The following is a 7,161-nucleotide window of genomic DNA, read 5'->3' as shown; positions in this document are numbered from 1 at the left end:
TATCGACTTTCAAGAACGTGCTTTGGGCCGCACCACGACTATCACTCATACTATTGACACCGGCTCACATTCGCCTCTGCGACAGTGTCCTTCCCACGTTTCCGCCGAAGAGCGCCGCGTCATTACGGAGCAAGTAGATGACATGCTTAAACGTGGAGTAATACAGCCTTCTCAAAGCGCTTGGTCAACACCTGTGGTTCTGGTAAAGAAAAAAGATGGCACCATTCGATTTTGCGTGGACTATCGTCGCTCAAACAAGATTATGAAAAAAGGTGTATACCCGCTACAACGAATAGACGATGCTCTTGACTGTTTACAAGGCATCGAGTACTTTACATCCTTGTATCTGCGTTCTGGGTATTGGCAGGTGCCAATGGCTGAATGGGATCGCCCTAAAACAGCCTTTGTGACGCAGGATGGCCTATATGAGTTCAAAGTCATGCCATTTGGGCTCTGCAACGCAGCTTCCACATTTGAGCACATGATCGATACCATCTTGCGTGCTCATAAGTGGAAAACTTGCTTGCGTTACCTGGACGACGTCGTAGTCTTTTCATTTGATTTCCCGACACATCTTGTTCGCCTCCACGAGATTCTGACGTGTCTAACTTCTGCAGGCCTACAACTTAACTCCAAGAAGTGCAACTTCGCAGCACAAAAACTAACCATCTTGAGACATGTCATCACAAGAGACGGTGTTCGTCCAGATGTCGATAAGCTTAGAGCTGTCGCTGACTTCCCGTTGCCCACATCACTGAAAGCCCTAAGAAGTTTCGTCGCTCTCTGCTCCTACTTTCGTCGCTTCGTGCGCAACTTCGCGTCCATCATTGCACCTCTCACGAGACTACTTTCCAACAGCAAAGGTATACCTGCTTGGTCACCTGCACGTCACGACCCATTTCGCCAGCTGCGCCGCCTGTTGACCTCACCACCTATCCTTCGCCGCTACGACCCCGCTGATGCCACATAAACTCACACCGATGCAAGTGGCATCGATCTTGGTGCAGTTTTAGCACAACGGAAAGGCACCCAAGCTGAATACGTAGTCGCCTATGCAAGTCGTGCTCTCAAGAAGGCTGAATTGAATTACTCTGTGACAGAGAAGGAGTGTTTGGCCATAATCTGGGCGTTAAAAAAGTTTTCCCGTACCTTTACGGCCGGCCTTTGGACGTGGTCACAGACCACCACACTCTATGTTGGCTGTCTACCTTGAAAGACCCATCCGGACGCCTGGGGCGTTGGGCACTTCGATTGCAAGAATACGACATCCGTGTCGTATATTGTTCCGGTCGCAAGCATGCGGATGCCAATGCACTTTCGCGATCGCCATTAACACCAGATGTGGCTTCTCTGTCACCTTTTTTACCACCTTGTCTCCAATAGACACCACTGACATGCTTTCGGAGCAGCGTATAAACACCCTTACCTTGCATTGTTACTCGACTACTTTACCGATCTGTCTGATGTCCCTTCCACGAGAGCGCTACGTCGACAAGCAGCCCACTTTTCTGTGCGAGACAACATTCTGTACCGCCGCAACTACATTCCTGGTTGTCGGAAGTGGCTCCTTGCTATCCCAACTCATATGCGCTCTGACATCTGCATGAATTTCCATGCTGAGCCCCAAAGTGCTCACGCAGGTGCCCTGAAAACCTACGAAAGGCTGCGTCAACAATATTACTGGCGAGAAATGTATCGGTTCGTGCAGAAATACGTTCAGTCTTGCACCACTTGCCAACAGAACAAGACACCTCCGCGGCACCTTACTGGCATGTTACAGCCGCTCCCATGCCCGGCTCGCCCATTTGACCGCGTGGGAATCCACCTCTATGGCCCCCTCCCCTATAGTCACTGTGGAAACTGGTGGATTATTGTCGGCGTCGATCATCTGACACGCAACGCTGAGACTGCAGCTCTACCGGCAGCGACCGCCCACAAAGTTTCACTCTTCATTCTGCGCAGATTCATTCTCCGCCATGGGGCTCCACGGGAATTACTCAGTGATAGGGGTCGAGGGTTGCTGTTGGAGGTCATCCAAGCTATTCTCGCTGAATGCAACATGGAATGGAATGGAATGAAAAAACTTTATTTCGGTCCTGCAGGACGCGCTTAGCGCGTAGCGGGCGTCTCCCACGTAGGGACCGACAGGGAGTACCTGGCGGCCGCTTCGTGGGCCTGCTGGACGGCCCATCGCTGGTCGGCGAGAAGTGAGCTCCTGAGGGACCTCTCCCACTTGCTTGAGGTAGAGTCGGGAGGAGTTGTTCCACACTCCCAGAGCATATGTTCGAGTGTCGCTGTGTGTCCACATGATGGGCATGTGTCGCTGGGGCATGCATCGGGATAATAAACGTGAAGCGTGGCAAGGTTTGGGTACGTGTGTGTCTGTAATAGGCGTAGGGTTAATGGCTGCGGTCGGTTAAGTTTCGGATGTGGGGGTGTAAAAATGCGGCGTTCCAAGTAAAAGTGCTTTGTAATTTCGTTGTACGTAATTGGTGCATCCCGATTGGTATTCAACCCAAAAAGATGAGGATGCCCTGTGGCAGTGCGGTCGATAAGTGCGCGCGCTGCATCATGGGCGATCTCGTTGAGGTTGGATAGGGCACCTGGCACCTGGCCGAGATGGGCGGGGAACCAGATGACAGTGTGGTGCTTCAGGGCACTCGGGTCCGCATTGCGCAGGATACGTAACGCCTGGTCGGAGATGACTCCGCGTTCGAAGGCTTTGATGGGCGGCCTGGAGTCGCTGTAGATGAATTCCCGTTTGCTGTCGAGCATAGCTATAGCTATGGCTACTTGCTCCGCTACTTCGGGGTTTCGGGTGAGGATTGTGGCTGAGTTAAGAGTCTGCTGCGCGGATGATACCGCGACCGCGGCGAAGGCTTGGTTGTTGCGATAGGCTGCGGCGTCCACGAACGAGACGTTGTCTGCTTCCATGTCTATGCGCTTGAGAATGGCGGTCGCCCGCGCAAGGCGCCTGCCTCTGTTGTATTCAGGGTGTACATTTCGTGGTATGGGAGCGATCGTAATAAGGTCGCGGATTTCACGGGGAATTAGAGTCAACTCTGGGGGGTCCCTGGCCCTCGAGGAGAAGAAGCCAAGCTCGCGCAGAATATGGCGGCCCGCCTTGGTTGTAGTGAGTCGGGTCAATTGCACACGTTCCTGAGCTTCGGCGATCTCTTCTAGCGTGTTATGTGCGCCAAGCTCGAGGAGTTTGTACGTTGGAGTGGTGATAGGGAGGCCAAGGGCTCGTTTGACCACCTTGCGAATAAGCGCATTGAGTTGATCGCGCTCAGCACGTAGCCACTTGTGTATAGCGGCAACGTACGTAAAATGGCACAAAACAAACGCGTGTACGAGACGCAGCAGGTTGTCTGCTTTGAGGCCATGGTGCCTGTTGGCTACTCTACGTACGAGTCGTATGGCATTCTCAGTCTTAGTCCTGAGCTTGTGTACTGTTTGGGTGTTGGTTCCACGGGACTCGATGATCATGCCGAGGACCTTGATGGTGTCTACCCTGGGTATAGTACGACCATCTCTGGTGTGGTCCGCACACTTGGCGACGTGCTGAGGATGTACACCTCCTCCGACCACACTAACTGGGACGCTGTCTTGCCTTTTGTTACCTTCGCTTACAACACCGCGACGCAAGCGACTACCGGGTTTTCCCCGTTTTTTCTGTTGTACGGCCGCGAACCATCCCACCCACTCGACACCATACTCCCGTACCGCCCTGATGTATCGGAGTGCTCTCCGCTTTCGGAAGTCGCCAGATACGCTGAAGACGGCCGTCAGTTGGCTTGGTCTCTGACAAGTGAGGCTCAAGGTCTACAAAAGACTCGACACGACGACGGTCACCACATAGCTCCTACATTTCGTGCTGGCTCCCTTGTGTGGCTTTGGGTGCCCCCGCACGTTCCTGGCCTTTCTTTTAAGCTTCTGGTCCGGTACCATGGTCCGTACCGTGTCATTGACGCAACCTCGCCGGTGAATTACATCATCGAGCCCCTAACACAATCGCCAGATTTGCGCCGTCGAGGACGCGAGACCGTACACGTCGACCGTCTCAAGCCCTACTACGACCCCCTCATCGTGTCTACTCCCTGAGTCGCCAGGATGGCTACTCTACACCCCGGGGGTATTGTAGTGCAGCATACGCACTAACGCGTATGTGCCTTCCGAAGAGAACAAAAAATTCCGTGCTCTGATTGCGCGAGAACCTGTGCCGCCTTTGCCAGACTTGACGTACGCCCATTTTCTTTAGCGACCTCGTTGCGACACCTTTGTTTGAATAAACATCATCGCTTTATAAATGTTGTTCGTTTCATTGACCACAAACGGGAAATGTAACGAACCATTGTGTACGACACTCATTGATTGATATGTGGGGTTTAACGTCCCAAAACCACTTCATGATTATGAGAGACGAATATGAGAGACATTCAGCTCTCCTCACCGTTTTTAATTATACCGATACCGAAAATTGTTATGGTTATGGCATAACATGACTGTATGATGAGCAAAAGTGCAGTATAACTTGAAAATCAGTATATGTTTGTCATTATTGTCCAAATTTACGTTTAATGTTGTTGCTGTTGCGGTGGTTTCGTTCTCATGACATATTGCAAAACTGGTGTGTTATGACAGGAGTGCATGGCGAACAGAAGTGAAGACCTTAGCGTGAAAATCATTGAGATGCATGTCATAAAAGTCATGACTACACGCTACGTTGATAATGCGCTCGCGGTCATTTCGCTAGCTTTACATATACTAAATGTGGTTTTGTGGGGCGTCAATGAATGACGAAGCTATATATGACTGGTGCAAAAATAATCATGAAACGCTTGTCATGTGAGAACATGGCAAGATGCCACGCTCATGATGCGCTCGCGGCCGTTTGGCTAACTTCATATACACCAAATTTGGTATTACTTGACGTGAACGGACGACAAAAGTAAATGACAAGTTCAAACTTGATGGTCATATTATGCCTGTCATGTAAGAACATGACAACATACCACACACATGGTGCGCTCGAGGCCATTTCGATAGCTTCACAGATACCAAATGGAGTATTACGTGATGTAAACGGAATACGAAAATTAATGACACGTTCAAACATGATAATCTATTCATGCGTGCCATGTAAGAAAATGACAACATATCACGCTCGTGGTGCGCTCGTGGCCATTTCACTAGCTTGATATATACCAAATTTGGTATCTCGTGACGCGAGTACACGAAGGTAAATGACACGTCCAAAAATGATAATCAATATATGCGTCTCATGGTAAGCATGACTACATGCTACGCTCATAATATTCTCTAAGAAAAGCGTTGGGAAAGTGTAGAAGGTAATAAACTAGTTTTTTTTAGCCCATTGTATGTCCACGCATGTGTTATCAATCAGCCCGAATCAACTCTTTACTCTGTTGCACATCTAGTTCAGCGTGGTCACACCAACTCCTTTCGTGTGTCTGCCTTTCCTTTTCATTTAAAGCAGGGCTAGCTGTAAGGCTTTCCGTAATGCAGTGTGGTGAACTATACACTATTTTCATGAGAAACCGGCACGCACTGTTTTCGTTGTCTTCTTCTTCATGTTGGCCCATTTTCTCACCTCTTTTTTCACTCCCGAAACAAGGGCTCTGATTTCTCCGGCGTGGTGATGCAACAACTTTTTTCGGCAAGAAAACGAGTGCAGAGAAAAGGGAGAAATAGATAGTAAGAAGGAGAGAAATATATATTTCTAATTCCGCAGAGGAGAGTAAAAAGTCGCACAAGGCTTGATGACGGGCATGTTTCATCTTCTCTCGTTAACCGTCCCTACAGAATGCGTGTGTGTGCCGGAATTGACAATGCGTCGAATTATGATTTCCAACTACGACACACGGCAAACCTTGACCGTGACAGCCTAGCCGTCATAGAAAAACAGAAAACAGAATTGACAGATAGATGGAATAGAAAGAGGCACATGAATGACAGAAAAAACAAAGATCCAGCGTATCTATGTGTAGTGTAGTGTACCAAGGGGAGGAAAAAAGAACCGATAAGTGCGGAAAAGAAGCAAGAGGTTATATCTTAGAATAGTCTTCTATATTAGAGCACAGTGAGGGACGCAAAAAGGAATTGAAGGTTAGAAAGAGGGCAACACCACCGGCTCCATTGGTTCCTGTTTTTTCACATGTGCGTACTTGTCCATATTAGGTATTTAAAAAAAATGCTTCAAAACTGCTTATCACGGTAAATATTGAAAACGTTTACCATTTTTGACCAATTTTCTTCTTTTAAACAAGATACTCAGAAATTCTGTTGTCTTGTTTACACTGTTTGATACAATGATACCACATGTGAGATATCAACTCAACGTATTGGGCAAGATAAGATTATAATATTCCTAAAATAAAGAGTACTACCTTGAGACCGAAACTAGCGCTTGTGAAGTTGAAGAGAGCAACTTTATCTTGAGGCGTTGTTTATTAATAAATAGCAGTAATGTTGGTTTTCCTCTGTTCTTCTAGCTCTCACTTACTCCGGCAAAGGAGCATCAAATGTTATTTCCTTATTTGCTAATCAACGTCTCGTAGCTCACATTAAGCTTGGTATGGTTAGAAAAGTTCACCGCAACAAATACAATGCTTCAAATTCACATCGCAATCTTGGTTGTATTGTACCGCTGCCCATTCATTTCCGCAAGGGCGATTCTTGCGTCGCAAAACGACATGCTCCTCCGCCAGCCAAGCGACCCACATACAGGTGCACGTTGCACTACTTTCGCGGCTATATTTGGGCCATTCTTCACAATAGTAAATAAGGTGTCGGTGGTTCAGTGGTAGAATACTCGCCTGCCACGCGGGTGGCCCGGGTTCGATTCCCGGCCGACGCAGAGTTTTTTTTTTATTTTACTTTGAAGTGAAACAACATAAAATAGTATGGCTCTTTTCTTCCTGAGAGCAACATCATGAAAGCTGGACACTACGTGCAAGTATTATGGAAAGCAAAACCACTGCAACCGAAATGCAGTTTTCGCATTTAAGAAGATAGACTTTTCAGCTTAGCGAGGCTTTCGGTGGTTCCTGTAAGGTCTCACAAGTTTCTCGTAGTTCATTTTATATACGTACATAAGTGGTGAATTTGGAATTGGCTGTGAGGTATGCCAAAAGCACG

At 48.2% G+C, this 7,161-nt stretch overlaps 1 non-coding gene across 1 annotated transcript; it reads left to right on the top strand.

Annotated features, from left to right (window-relative positions):
- Nucleotides 1–6,809: 6,809 nt before the first annotated feature.
- On the top strand, nt 6,810–6,880 carry TRNAG-GCC (transfer RNA glycine (anticodon GCC)). The gene has a single exon. It is a non-coding gene; the product is annotated as a tRNA-Gly (tRNA).
- Nucleotides 6,881–7,161: the final 281 nt, after the last annotated feature.

The sequence above is a fragment of the Rhipicephalus microplus genome, chromosome 2 (assembly GCF_043290135.1).
Source record: "Rhipicephalus microplus isolate Deutch F79 chromosome 2, USDA_Rmic, whole genome shotgun sequence".
Classification (NCBI taxonomy): Eukaryota; Metazoa; Arthropoda; class Arachnida; order Ixodida; family Ixodidae; genus Rhipicephalus; species Rhipicephalus microplus.
Note: the sequence above shows the minus strand (reverse complement) of the source record. Positions and strands in the feature narration are given on the sequence as shown.